The following is a 12310-nucleotide window of genomic DNA, read 5'->3' as shown; positions in this document are numbered from 1 at the left end:
TGATAGTCTCTAGAAAAGAAAGTATAAGTTCTTGATAGGCTTTGTGATGTTGTTGCATCTGTTGTTGTAGTACCTAGAAAATGGGTTAAATGCATAACATACTCTGGGAAATCACAAACTCAATCAACATACATTAGCACCCACTAGTCTACCATGAAAGAAAAACTAATAAAGAAAGCAATAGAAACCCCCTCTTTTGTTTGTAGCTCCCATGTCCTTTATTCTTCTCCAAATGATTCTAGCTCCAAAGTTGCCTATAGTGATGATAATGCTATGAGAATACTTGAAGTTGTGATTTTAGCTTGAGAGAAATGGTATGAAATGAAAAGAATCTAAGGATCCAAAGAATCAAGAATTAGGACCTAAGGACAGGAAATGAGAGGAAGAATGCTCATTTTATAATTGGCATGGAGGATGAGAGCATTGGATTTGTCACCCTTAGATATGTGATGTGGTAAGAGATTCCTTTGAGAATCCATGACACATATGACAAAAGATGACAAATGTAGGATTCTATGATGCATGGAAGTCAAACTTGACTAAATATTGAAGAGAATCTATGATGCATCATAAGACTCCTCAATCCCACTTAAAGCCAAGAATATATGACAAATAAGAAAAATACGGACATGGATAAGAGAAGAAGAATATTTGATTATGCATATCTTATCCAAGTGTCAAAGAAGAATCCACAAAGTCTCATATCCAAGTGTCATGAGGATGTCAATATTCTATGGAATATTTGAATTAAAAAATCCTTTTATTCCACAAATTAAGAATACTTAGGAAATTGTGAATTTCCATGGTTTGCAGATGATGAATCAATTAATTAATATAATGAACTAATTGAGAAGGATAATTAGGAAGAATAATTAAAAAGAATAATAGGATTAAATTGTGGGTTATTTAGTCCTATAGAGAAAATTAGTAGATGATTGGCAAAAAATGATTAAATAAGTTGGACAATATCCTTTGATGAAAATGTGATGATGACAGTGGAAATTGACTAGGATGGTGATAGGTAAACCTAAGCCATGGTCAAATTGATCGATTGATTGAAATTGATAACATGCCAAGGACACATGACATGAATTGATTGATTCACAACATTTAACTGACATTGTAAATGCTACAAGATCGAGGTTGATTAATAAGGTTGGTCATAATAACATCAAAAAACATAGTCAATATTATTAAAATGGTTGATAATTCCATGATCCAACATTGAAAGACTCAACAATGTCAAAGATAGGATGACATGAATGATAGTTTGACCTAGCACTAAGAGCCATGTTAGTACTAAGGTTAGATTGATAAGATTGATAGGTTGATAGGTTTCCAAGACACTAAAAGCCACAACAATGCCTAGGATTTGATAGATGATGATTGATTTAAGATGTTGGATATGTTCTAGGTTGATTAGGAATGATTTCAAGTGATTCTAGGTTGATTTGTGCTGATTTTGAGTAGATTTGAAATGATTTTGAAATGATATGAAATTGATATGAAAAAGGATACAATTGACAAAATATGATTGATTCATCCAAAAGATCAAAGTTAGTGGAATGAGAAAATGGGATGAATTAGTATGGAAGAAGTGATGAAACTATATATACATACCATTTTTGAGCATCGACATTTTTCCCCTCTATGATATAATGTGATTTAGAGCATTGTGTCAAAGAATAACTGATGAGAAAGCCACAACATGCCCTTGTAGGGATGATATATATGGGTGCCCCCTCAATAAATTGAGTAAGATAAGCATATGATAAGACAATTTTTTGATAATAAGAAGACAAAACCATGGCAATTGACATATCACAAATCAGAGCTAAAATGTGAGAGCTATAAGGTCTAGAGGGAAGAATGGGGTCAATCATGAGCCCAAGAGGAATGGCATGGGTTACCACTCAAAAAAGACACAAAATAATGAAAATGATATCTCATTTTGTCCATAACAAAGAAAAGAATCCAAGACAACTAATAGTTATAAAATTTGAGTTAAAATGAAAAATTTATGGGCTCTGGAGTGCAATATAGGGTCTCAAGGATAGTTCTAGGCATCCTACTACCCCAAGTGCACCAAAACTCAACCAAGTGCATCCAGTTCACACTTGGTGATGTAGGCACATCCAGAGGTATAAGGGCAATCCTGTGTCACCCAAAAAAAAAGTACTTAGAGTTAGTTTCTATTTCATGTGTTTTCATTTTTGGATACCCATTTGGGTCAAATAAAGGTTCCAACTCTCACAGTTCCACTATTAGTGTTCTAAGTTAGAGTATTTGAGCACTGTAGGATACACAAAAATGCTTAAAAAATAGGATTATGTAATTAAGCCATCATTTTGGTCAACTAGGAGGTGTAAATTGGTTAGAGATTGTAATTGTAATTTAGCACACTTCAAAAAAAGAATCAGGTCAAAAGTCACCACGGTTTGAAAGTTATTGTAGTTTTTCAGTTTCTAGAGACCTCCTAAGAATGCTTCAAAGTCAGATTTAGGACATTAAATGACCTCATACAAGGTTAAAAAATGGGGGATGAATGAAGCTAGTTCATAAGGCTATAGAGCACTTTGAGAGATTTTCAAAAATGTAAACGGTTCATCAATTGGAGCTACAGTTCAAAAGTTATGCCTCCCGAAAGTTCAGTTACCATTTCGGGATTCTTCTAATTTTGCACCAACTTCTAATGTGGATTCTAGAACCTTCTATTTGGTTGGTGGATGCCAACTAGCACTTTCTAGAATGTATTCCTAATCCTTAACCCTTTTGGTTCTATTTAAGGACATTTCTGGCATTGTAAAAGGTAGTTTGGAGTGGAGTTTGAGAGAAGGTACTGGGATAAGAGTTTATCTCTAGATTTGTGCTATTGTAAGCCCATAAGGCATGTGTAGAAGTTTCATTTTCTCTGTATTGCATGTAATAGCATATTCTCATAGAAAATAAAATTTTCCCTTTCCTGTTGTGTCCATTCTAAGCTAGGTTGTGTCCCCATCAAGTGGTATCAGAGCAAGTTTTCTTGAGTGTGTAGACAGAGTGCCGACTGAGAGGCAGTTTGCACCAGGACTGTGTGGTTGTGGGTTTGAGGATGCCTCCACAAAGAGAGCATGGTGGAAGGGCTAGAGGTATTAATCCTGAGGAGGTTAGAGCCCTCCAAAGGCAAGTCCAAGCATTGCAGGAGGAACTCCATAGGGGAGCAAATATTGTTGTAGGTGATGAAAGTGAGGACAACGATGAAGAAGAATTTGGACCAGAAGGGGAAGTTGACAGGGAAGTTTTGAATTAGGAAGAGGAAAGGCTTTTTAGGGCCATTACTAAGTTTGTGAAAAAACCTACAATTGATGTGGGTGTATTTTTAGGAAATCTGAAACTAGATGAGTTGATCAACTGGATCAATGAATTGGAAGAGTACTTTGAATATGAGGGTATCATGGATCTGGATAGGGCTAAGTTTGCAAAGGCCAAACTGAAAGGCCATACCAAGATCTAGTGGGAAGAGGTTCAATTGGAAAGAAATAGAAGAGGAAAGGATAAGATCACAAGGTGGGATCGCATGGTGGACAAATTGAAGAAGCAGTTCATTCCTGTTGACTATGAGCTTGATCTATTTAAGAAGATGCATGGGTTAAAGTAACTAGTAAGATCAGTCCAAGAATATATAGAGGAGTTTTACTAACTTTTGATTAGAGTAGGGCATGCAAAAGAAAATAACAAGAAGGTTACTCATTATATCAGTGGGTTGCGACCTAGCATCTAGTAGGAATTAATTCTGGTAAGAATTATCAGTGTTGAAGAAGCATACCAATTTTCCCTACAAGTTGAAGAGAAACTAAATAAAAGGTTTGAAGGAAGACAAAGAGGGTGTGGTCAAGAAGGAAGGAGCAGTGGTAGGTCATTTGGAGGTCGAAATGAGACCCAAAAGAAAAATGAAGATGTGGGTCCTAATAGGAACTAGAGGAATGAGGGTTTTAACCACTCCCATGATCAAGACTTTGGAAATCAGAGAGGAAGAGGTAGAGGACATGGACAAGGAAGAAGAGGCTTCCATGGTACCTATTTCCATTGCAATGAAGAAGGTCATTGTGCCTTTGAATGACCTCAATGTCAAGGAAGGGAAAATAGGAGAACTGAAGGCCAAGCTAGGGTTGCTCATGTGGATGATGATGCACAATCATCACATTCAAAGGATTCAACAAGAGGAGAGACTTTAGTAAATGAAAGGGTCCTACTAAGTGGTGAGATTGAACTAGGAAAAAGGAGGAGTTTATTCTGTACCAAGTGCAAGTGTGAGGATAAATGGTGTGATGTGATCATTGATGGTGGTAGCACTAATAACTTGGTATCATAGGAGATGGTCTCTAAGATGAAGCTCAAGAGGGAGAAACACCCCCAGCCCTATCGAATCGCTTGGGTGAAGGATGATCATAAGGTCCTAGTAAGTGAAAAATTGTTATTGAAGTTCAAAATTGGAACTTACCAAGATGAAGTTCTCTGTGATATTATTCCAATGGATGTTTGCCATCTATTGTTAGGTAGACCATAGAAATTTGATAGGCATGTAGTACAAGATGGTCATGCAAACACATACTATCTAACAAAGGATGGAGTTTTCCACAAATTGAAGCCCATGAAGAAGGAAGGCAAAAAGGTATGTAGCAGTGCTAGGATTTGTCTTGTTGATGGAAGGAAGCTTTTAGATGGCATGAAACATCATTGTATGTGCTTTGCTTTGATTCCTAGAAAAGATAAGGAAGGTAGTAGTGAAATACCACTTGAAGTTTCAGATTTATTAGGTGAGTTTGGAGATGTCATATTTGATAATTTTCCAGAAGGATTGCCACTAGTAAGGCAAATCAGTCATCAAATAGATTTAATCCCAGGAGCTAGTTTTCCTAACAAGGCTGCTCACAGGATAAATCCTACTAAAACTGAGGAGCTAAACAGACAAGTTCAGGAGCTATTGAGGAAGGGTTTGATTTGGGAGAGCCTAAGTCCATGTGCAGTACTTGTATATTGGCACCAAATAAGGATAGAGACTGGAGGATGTGTACAAACTCTTGAGCTATAAATAGGATAACCATTAAGTATCAGTTTCCTTTGCCAAGGATGGAAGATATTATGGACTATTTGACTAGAGCTCAATACTTCACAAAGATAGATCTCAAAAGTGGCTACCATCAGATATGAATAAGAGAAGGAGATGAGTGGAAAACTACCTTCAAGACCAAGGAGGGTCTTTATAGTCATGCCCTTTGGATTGACGAACACCCCAAGCACCTTCATGCGGCTTATGAATGAGGTACTTAAGAAGTTCTTGGGAAAATTTGTTATTGTTTATATGGATGATATTTTAATTTTTAGCAAGACTTTGGAAGAACATTTATTACATATTCGTAGTGTCCTCGAAAGGCTAAGGGAAAAGAAACTGTTAATTAATCTAAAGAAGTGTGTCTTTGCAAAAAGGGAGTTAGTCTACTTGGGGTTTGTTATATCACCTAAAGGTCTTAAAATGTATCCAAAGAATTTAAAAGCCATCTTGGAATGGCCTACTCCAAGATTTGCTACAAAAGTAAGATCATTTCATGTTCTAGTTAGTTTTTACAGAAAATTCATTAAGAATTACAGTGGCATATGTGCACCCCTGACTAACACAATAAGAGGGGATAGAAAAGAGTTCAAATGGGCTACAACAACTGTGAGAAGTTTTAAATTGCTGAAGAAAAAGGTGACAAAACAACCTATTTTGGCACTTCCAAATTTTAGAAAGGTGTTCTAGATGGATTGTGATGCTAGTGGAAGTGCTATTGGAGTTGTATTGAGCCGAGAAGGTAAGCCTATTGCATATTTTAGTGAAAAATTGAATGATGTGAAGAAGAAGTATTTAGTTTATGATCAAGAGTTATATGCAATAGTTCAAGCCTTAAATAAATGAAGACATTATTTATTGCCAAAGGAATTTGTTTTATATACTGATCACCAGGCATTACAACACGTAAATAGCCAAGGTAAATTGAACCAGAGGCATATGAAGTTGGTAGAGTTTTTGTAGAGCTATACATTTGTGTTGAAGGATAGAAGTAGAAAATCTAAAAGGGTTGCAGATGCATTAAGTAGGAGGAAATTGTTGCTTACAATAATGTAGGTTGAAGTAGTTGGGTTTGATAAACTCAATAATCTATACCCTGAGGATCATAATTTTGCTGAAGCATGAAAGCTTGTAAAGAGCCTGTTACTATAGACAGAACCAAATGGCTAGACTATTTGATTCAGGATGGTATGTTGTTTAAGGGCAATCAATTATGCATTCCAAGGATTTCCATGAGGGAAAATCTGATTAAGGAGAAGCAAAGTGGAGGGATGGCAGGACATTTTGGTCAAGACAAGACCATTTCCATTCTTAGAGAACATTATTTTTGGCCTCAAATATCATAGGATGTGAAGAAGTTTGTACAAAGTTGTCAGGTTTGTCAATTGGCCAAGGGAATTAGTCAAAGTATTGGACTATATTAGCCATTTCCTGTTCCATCAAAGCCATGGGAGGACATAAGTATGGATTTTGTTCTTGGATTACCGAGGACACAAAAGTGTAATGACTCAGTATTTGTGGTGGTTGATAGCTTCTCCAAAATGGCACATTTCATTCCTCACCACAAAACTCATGATGCTATCCATATTGCAAACTTGTTTTTTAGAGAGGTAGAGAGACTACATGTTCTCCCAAGGAGTATAGTTTCTAATAGAGATGCTAAATTTGTGTGGTATTTCTAGAGGACACTGTGGAAGAAGTTGAGAATAGACTTGAAATTCAATTCCACACGTCCCCTATAGACTGATGGTCAAACATAAGTGGTAAATAGAAGTCTGTGAAATTTGTTGAGATGTTTAGTTGGGGATAAGCCTAAGGGATGGGATTTGATTCTACCACAAGTAGAATTTGCTTACAATAACTCTGTAAATAGGAGTACTAGTAGATCACTATTCCAAATTGTATATGGAAGTAGCCCAAGGACTGCACTAGAATTAAGGAAAATAGAACAAGGAGAGAGGACAAGTGCTAAAGCAGAAGAGTTTTCTGAACATATCAAGAACCTACATGAGGAGGTCTAGGCACACATTACCAAGATGAATCAAGAGTATAAAGCTAGGTTTGATCAAAGGAGAAGACATAAGGAGTTCCAAGTAGGGGATCTAGTCATGGTACACTTAAGAAAAGAAAGATTTCCAGTAGGTACTTACAACAAGCTGAAGATGAAGAAATTGGGCCCTTACAAAATTCTGAAGAAACATGACTCAGGAAATGCATATGAAGTGGAGTTGCCAAATGAAACTCACATATCTCCTATTTTAAACATTGTAGATTTAACAGAGTATCGTGATGATGGTGTAGAGGAGGAGCTGATGTTAGAGCCCTATCTGATTCTTGCTTCTAAGAAGGAGGAGATAGAAGACATTCTAGATCATCATGTGGGCAAGAGTACCAAAAATAGGCAATATGAAGATTATTTGGTTAAGTGGAAAGGCTGAAAGATTGAGGACTCAACTTGGATATCAACATCTAAGGTTTCCCATTTGGGATTTCCTCTACCATCCATAAAGTGACAGGATCACTTTTCAATCTACCCTGGGTGTCTAATGTAGGAGCATCCAGAGGTATAAGGGCAATCTTGTGTCACCTAAAAAAATGTACTTAGACTTAGTTTCTATTTCATGTGTTTTCATTTTTGGATACCCATTCGGGTCAAATAAAAGTTCCAACTCTCATAGTTCCAGTATTAGTGTTCTAGGTTAGAGTATTTGAGCACCGTAGGATACACAAAAATGCCTAAAATATAGAAGTATGTAATTGAGCCATCATTTATGTGAACTAGGAGGCATAAACTGGTCAGATGATTGTACTTGTAATTTAGAGAATTCCAAAAAAAGAATTAGGTCAAAAGTCACCATGGTTTGAAATTTATTACAATTTTTTAGTTTTTGGAGACCTCCTAAGAATGCTTCAAAGTCAGATTTAGGAAATTAAATGACCTTGTATAGGGCCAAAATGTGGGGGATGAAAAAAGCTGGTCCATAGGGCTATAGAGCACTTCAAGAGCTTTCCAAAAATGTAAACAGTTTGTCAATCAGGGCTACGATTCAAAAGTTATGCCTCTTGGAAGTTCAGTTACCATTTTGAGATTCTTCTAATTTTGCGCCGACTTCTAACACAGATTCTAGAACCTTCTATTTGGTCGGTGGATGCCAACTAGCACTTTCTAGAATGTATTGCTAATCCTTAACCCTTTAGGGTCTATTTAAGGACATTTTTGGCATTATAAAAGGTAGTTTGGAGTGGAGTTTGAGAGAAGGTACTAGGAGAAGAGTTTATCTCCAGATTTGTGCTATTGTAAGCCCATAGAGCATGTGTAGAAGTTTCATTTTCTCTGTATTGCATGCAATATCATATTTTCATAGAAAATAATTTTTTTCCTTTCTTGTTGTGTCCATTTTGAGATAAGTTGTGTCCCCATCACTTGGTAAGCCCAAGTACATCATGATAGTACCAAGTGCACCCATGATGTACTTAGGAATCCCAAGTGGACTCAAAAACTATAAAATGTGCTCGACAAGGCTGTGGGGGCCAAAATCAACATGACAGGGGTCAAGCAAGAGCCCAAGAGTAGTTTCAAGGATTACCACTCCATATAGTGACCAAATAATGAAAATGATAGCTCGTTTGTTTCAAAAAAGATATATGAGTCCAATGCAATTGAGAATTTCTAAATTGGAGTTCAAATGCAAAAGTTATGGCCTCCAAAGTGAAACATTAGGGTTCTGAGATTAGTTCTGGGGATCCTAGGTCCCCAAGTGCACCCAAAACTCATCCAAGTGTGTCCTGGACACACTTGGTAAGCCCAAGTGCATCATGAAAGTACCAAGTACATCCTAGATGCAATTAGGAAGCCCAACTATGCTCTAAAAGTGAAGATTATGCTCTAGAAGGCGCTAAGGGCTAGAATCAACCTAATTGGACTTGAAATGACTTGAAACTATGCATGCATGGCCAAAATGATGGAGAGATTTCCTAACATGAGTGAAATCATCAAACATGGTCAAATTTGGTCAAAGATGATGAGACAAATGTCAAACTAAGGTTGAACTAGGGAAAGCCACATAAAGTTGATTGACAGTGTAGGATGATGTAGGAATGCATGAATGTAAGATGAAGATGATTTGCTGAATTGGAAGACATGATCATGGTAATGGAGAAAGAGATGAAGAAGAAAGATGAGATTAGGAGATGTTAGTATGATGGAAAGAATTTTTCTTTTGTAAAGTGTACTATATGTAAAATGGAGCTTTATTTTGATATTGCAAATGGAATGCAACAAATCATGGCATAAAGTACCAGAGTGCAAATGCAAGCCTTTTGTGTGAACAAGCATGATGTAGATAGAAAATGACATTGCCCTTCCTGAGGCATATGTATGTGCCCTAGACTCTAAAAGATACATTTTAATAGATAGAAATAGAAAAAGATAACCATGAACCATCTCGACCACTCTCATGGATTAGTTTATATCATCAAGTAGAGTAGGAACATGATCAAAGAAAAACAAAGAAAATAAAATCATTTACTAAATAGCATGAGCCAACAACTATTCTTGTCCATTATTACTTTCTTTTTAATGTTTGAAGGTGTGTAGGTAGAGTTTTACATGTTGATGATGTGATAGCTTTGTTTGTGGATTAAGTTGAGAGGTTCATCGTGATATGTTGCATTGATTGTTAGATCACATTACTTAGATATTGTGATTGTCATTGAAATGTAGTGCTTTGAGTGATTATCCAAAGTGAATATTTATAAGGTTTATTGCATATTTTTTATGGGTTTTGTGATTTTAAGGGATTTTTTGGGGATATTTGATGTTTTTGTGTGACTAGTTTCTTCAAGACATATTGCAATTTTTAGGGTTTTACTTCAGGACATTTTTATGATTTGTAGTGATTTTTTCAGGCTATTTTATGATTTTTTAGAATTTTTTTAGGACATTGTATGATTTTTATTAATTTTTTTAGGACATTATGTGATTTTTAGTACTTTTTTCAAGATCATATTTGAATTTTTAGTGATTTTTTTGGTACATTTTATGATTTTTAATGATTTTTTCAGGATTGTATGTGAATTTTTAGGATTTTTTTAGGATCATAAAAGAATATACAAGTGTTAGCTCCAATCTATTATGTGATAGGTCCAATGGATAAAAAGTGCTTAGGGATATGCCCCCAGTTCAAATTCAAATTTATGCACTACGTAGGTGATATGCCCCCAGACAAGATGTAAACTACATATAAAGGCCAAATCTTAGAGTACGTATAGATTAGTGATGCGTTAAGTAGGATAACAATGGATGTGAAGTAGTTCATGATCCATGGTCAAGGAGCCAACGATGTCTTGCAATATGAAAGATATGATCAAGGAATAATAGAGGGGGAAAAGACAGGATGGAATCTCGATAGATGAAGAAGCAACAACTAATTACACACGGTGCTTGTTTGCTAGGTTTTCATCATGGTACTTGCTTAAAGTGCCTATGTGCTAGGTTTTCACTTTTGGATGAAATTTTTCTCCTGAATCAAATTTTCACGCCAAGATGCCTATTTGCTAGGCTTTCATCAAGGCATCCAAATTTTTGCATGAATTTTTTTCACTTTTTTCTTTTCTTTTTTCATGAGTTTTTTGCTATTTTCTTGATATTTTTTCAGGACTTTTAGATATAATCAAGTGTGTCACTAATAAATGCTGAGAAGATATCTATTGTTGGTGCTTTTAATTGATAATCTTTGGATCCACAACTGACCATAACTGCGTAGGAGTCATTTTAAGTTTGTAGCTTTGATCAAACCATTGGAAAGGTCTCAAGATATACTATCATGTATCATATGTAAGATAGTGTCTACCTCTTTCAAATCAAGGTATCTAAGGATAATTGGGTCAACAGATATGTCATGTCGGATGGCACTAATGATGACATATGCAAAGGCTTGTTGGATAAAGATTTGAGCTTGGGTGTTGGGAAAATTAGGTAGTTGGATTTGGGGATAAACAACTAGATATAAGGGAGGCTTGGGAGGGTTGAGACCAATGACCTTCCACATGAATGTTGATTGAGAGAGCTCCAAAAGACTTTGTGGCATGTTAAACACTAGAACACTGATATTCATGGCATCATATTTTTCATTTTTTATCCTTGGGACATACTTAGCTTTTAATTTTTAATGGTCTAATGGCATCTTTCGATTTTCACCAAGAGACCTATGCTCATTATTTTTTACTTTGCTATCAGATGGAGCTGACTCCCAACAATATGCCAATTTGTTCACTTTAGGAGAAATTGCTTCTTTATGATTATTGTCCATAATGTCTCCATATCTTTCAAAGTCTATTATAAGAGTGTCATCATTTTCAAATTGATCAAAAATTGGTGGTCCATGTTGGTCCCAATCTAACAGTTCAGGATAACTTGAGGGGATGTCATCATTAGTATTGAATGTGCTTTGGTTGAAGGTAGATATATGTGTATCTAATTTAGTTGGGTCATTGGGGTTATGCTTAGAAGCTAGAGGATTATTGATTTTAGGTGGGATATCCTAAGGTGCCTTTTCATCATTTGAAACATCCATAGTCTTACACATAGGTACCATAGTACTAGGAGGACCTATTCTTCATGGTTCAAATCCAAGCCCCAAACTAGGAGGTTGTCCTTTTGTAGTGATAGGTTCAATTATACCTTGCTTCTGAGATCCAAGACCACTATAGCCATCATAGCCTTATTTTTGCATGATAGTAAACCCAAGTCCATACTGGCTAGGAGATATCAAAGTAGGTTCTTTGTCTTCTTTCTCTTTCTTAATACATATAGATGTATCCTCGTTGATAGAAGTGACATTTTGTGTACCAATCTTAGAGTGTTGGTCTTGCAATAGTTGTGATTTACCGTAAGATAGGGGAGGAAGTGATGACTCCCTAATGTGAGAGACTTGAGACATAAAGTACTCTCCACACCCATTTTCTTCAATTTTCATCTTTTGTTTGGCCTTATAGAGGAGTATATCAGCATGCACATACTTAGAGGAATCTGTGGGCTGTGCTTCATTGTTTGTTGGGATTTGGTATGCAGTAGCATCTCTTAGATTAGCACAAAACTAGAAAGGATTTGGATCACCAGGGATGGTAACCTCCACATTTTCATAGGAATACTTCAAACATTGATGATATGAAAAAGGGACTTCTTTCATAGCATGAAGCCAATGGCATCCCAGTATCATC

Source organism: Cupressus sempervirens, chromosome 4 (assembly GCF_028749045.1).
Source record: "Cupressus sempervirens isolate cs-2001-9-10 chromosome 4, ASM2874904v1, whole genome shotgun sequence".
Classification (NCBI taxonomy): domain Eukaryota; kingdom Viridiplantae; phylum Streptophyta; class Pinopsida; order Cupressales; family Cupressaceae; genus Cupressus; species Cupressus sempervirens.
The sequence above is the reverse complement of the archived record's forward strand: the minus strand, read 5'-3'. Positions refer to the sequence as shown.